General features: G+C 54.8%; 1 long non-coding RNA gene across 1 annotated transcript; it reads right to left on the reverse strand.

Annotated features, from left to right (window-relative positions):
* Window positions 1-727: 727 nt before the first annotated feature.
* On the reverse strand, window positions 728-2,874 carry LOC119467682. Its single transcript, XR_005196226.1, has 3 exons — window positions 2,751-2,874; window positions 1,358-1,466; window positions 728-966 (listed from the first exon to the last, which is right to left on the reverse strand). It is a non-coding gene; the product is annotated as an uncharacterized LOC119467682 (long non-coding RNA).
* Window positions 2,875-3,379: the final 505 nt, after the last annotated feature.

Below are 3,379 nucleotides of genomic sequence, written 5' to 3' on the forward strand. Positions count from 1 at the left end.
TTGCATATTCACTTTGACCCTGACTCTACTATATGTTTTGTATTTACTCTTTTTTCCCCTGATTTATAACATTATTTTACAGTATCTCATCTATCATTGTAAGTTTAATTCACTTTAAAATTAGGTAGGGCATAAATAATAATTCCTGTTTTATTTTGTAACACTCTAGGTCAGGCTATGTATGAAGCACTTTGCATCTCAAATCATATTTGATCTTTAGTCAACCTGTTGGGATGGAGGACCACAGCTGGAAGTCATTGAGCAAAGTGCTTAGACCATGGCAGTCCTCAATAAATGCTATTTTGAAATACTCTCATGCTTATCCTACCTACTTTATAGAGCTACGATACAAATCAGATATTTTTGAAAACACTTAATAAATTATAGACTGCTTTTAGAATGTACCATTTCATTGTTTTCATCTTAAAGTGCCGGTATTCAAATCTTAAATCTTACTTCCATGGAAGTGTGATTTGGGCAAATTAACTCACCTCTGTGAATTGGTTTGGGCAAATTAACTCACCTCTGTGACTGATTTGGTTCACCTCTCTGAACTAACATTTATTGATAGAAGTTACAGGTGGGGCCAGGTGTGATGGCTCGTGTCTATAATCCCAACACTTTGGGAGGCCAAGGTGGGTGGATCACTTGAGTTCAGGAGTTCGAGACCAGCCTGGCCAACATGGCAAAACGCCGTCTCTACTAAAATTAACTGGGCCTCGTGGCCGCCCTAAACGTAGCAGCCCATCATACAAGACTCCTACCATCTGGCCACCACCGCAGCCCTGCCCCCGCCCTGGCGGCAGCCAGCCACCTTCCTACTCCTCCAGAGCTCTGCAATGTCCATCGCTGCCACCAACTGCAGCGAGGTGAGCCGTGGTGCCACAGGCTCTAGCCTCTAGCATGTGGCAGGTGGCTCCTTCCTTCTTCTAGCACCGAACAGCTGGTGGGCAAAGCCAGAAAAGCCTAGAACAGGATGCAGAGAGTGTTAGCATTAGAGCCCTACCTTGTTATGCTGGCCACTGGGTGGCAGGGGCCAGTTTCAGCCAAGGCACTCACACCCACCACCCAAAGTCCAGCCTCTCCTTTTGGCCCAAGCTGGCCAGGAACTGAGGCCTAGAGTGGGGACTGGAGACACCATGGTGCCTGGGTTTCCCACTCCACAGGAACCACTGGGCCCACCCGGGCTGTGCTCGGGAAGCAGGAGCAGCAGAAACTCAGGGCCAGCCCTCCCCACCAAAGTGCTCATGCCCATTCCTGAGGCCTCCACCACAGGGCCATCACCTCGTGCTGTCCGCTACTGCATGCCCCGGGGATCCCAGGCTGTTTCTGCAACACAGAATGAGAGGGCACAGACCTGGGAACCACGACGGTTCTGGGCACCCTGCCATGCTCAGGATTCCCGTGGAAACATTGCATGCCTGCTACCCTCGAGCCAGAGGAGATGACTCTCTAGAGTATGGAGTCTGGGGAGATAAGGACCACTCCCGTCTGAGACACCACTGTCACTCACACCTCTACTGCCCGAGGCTGGCAGTGCAACTCCCAAAAGAGCCCCTAACACACCGCCGGCAGTGTAGCCCTGAGATAGTGCCAACACCCAGTCCTCCACCGCCAGCAGTGTAGCACCCGATGGCGGCCCCAACCCGCCCCTGCCTTAGACACTGCAGCACTTGATGGCACCCACAGACCACCCCCCTGCCAGGCAGTACAGCCCAAGACAGTGCCCTTAACCCGCTCCCTGCCGCGGGCAGTGTAGCCATAGATAGTGCCCCCAACCAGACCCCCGCCGTGGGCAGTGATGCCCCCATATGGCACCCAACCTGCCCCCCCAAAGTGGGCAGTGCAACCCCAGATAGCCCCCAACCCACTCCTGGCTGAGAACAGTGCAGCCACGGATAGCACCCCAAACTCCCTCTCCACCTCGGGTAGTGCAGCCATGGATAGCGCAGGTAGCCGCCAATAGGATACCCAACCTGCCCCTGGCACAGCCAGTACAGCCTAGGATAGCACACTCACTTGCTCCTTGCCAGGCAGTGTGGACCCCTAATAGCACTCAACCCTCGCGTCCCCGTACCTCCCACTCAGGCAGTGTATCAGGCTCCAGTAGAGGCCCCAACCAACCCTCCAGCCCCTCTCCACAGTAGAGGCCCCAACCAACCCTCCAGCCCCTCTCCACAGGCAGTCCGTCCCCCGGTAGTGCTCTCAACAACACCCCCCCAACCTCCGCCTCAGTGTAGCCCCCCCAAAGCGCCCTCAACACTCCCCTCCCTGCCGCCAGCAGTGTAGCACCCTATAGCGATCCTAACCCATCCCCCCCACCAGCACTGCAGCCCCAGATAATACCCCCACCCCGCTCCTTGCTGTGGGCAACACAGTCATGGATAGTGCCCCCAACCCGTCCCCAACGAGGGCATTGCAACACCTGATAGCTCCCTCAACTCACCCCCCACCACAGGCAGTGCATCCCTGGATAGTGCCCCCAAAATGCTCCACTGCCGCTGGTAGTACAGCTTGGGATAGTGCCCCAAGCCACCCCTGGCCACGGGCAGCATACCCCTAATAGGGTCCCCAATCTTCTCCCCTCCACCGGCTGTGGCATCCCACATAACACACCCAACCAGCCCCCTAAGCACCAGCAGTGACACCCTGGATAGTGCCCACTGCCGATGGCAGGGGGCCCCCAACTTGCCCCCCATGCCCGAGGCAGTGAACCAGCGATAGTGAACCTATTCTGCCACCTTTTTTACCTTGTCGGCTGCCCTGTAGTCTCCCTTGCTGCCACCAACCGTAACAGCGCAACAGAGAGGCAAGTCACGGTACTGCAAGCGCCAGGCTCCAGCATGAGCGGCAGGTGATTTCTCTTCTTTCTCGGCTAAGCCGGGGCACCGAACAGCTAGATGGGCCAACCCAGAAGAGCCTGACGTGGCAAGACAACGCCCCCTTAACATCTTTTACATACCGTGGTTATGCTAATGAAGTGTTTTTCATGTTCTGATTGGATGAGAGAAACCTGTAGGACTACCTGATTGCACTTTATCATGTTCTGATTGGTTAGCCTAAAACTTGCTCTCATCCAATCAGAACATGAAAATAAAGACCAATCAGAGTAGACCTAGAGGTTTTCTCTCATCCAATCAGAACATGTAGTCCAAGCCCTTCATTTGCATGCACTATATAAAGGAAGCGAAGGGCTAGGGTGCCGCCATTCCAGAGTTTTCTGGCTTGACTTGTTTGGCTACTCCGTGCCTGGCTGGCTTAGAGAAGAAGGAGGAGTAGCCCCCCCCCTTTGTCCCCCCCCGCCCCTCACCGCCGCACACGCTGGAGGCTGGAGCCTGCAGTCTCATGGCTCGCCTCGCTGTTACGGTTGGTGGCGGCG

This window comes from Cebus imitator, unplaced genomic scaffold, assembly GCF_001604975.1.
Source record: "Cebus imitator isolate Cc_AM_T3 unplaced genomic scaffold, Cebus_imitator-1.0 Scaffold317, whole genome shotgun sequence".
Classification (NCBI taxonomy): Eukaryota; Metazoa; Chordata; class Mammalia; order Primates; family Cebidae; genus Cebus; species Cebus imitator.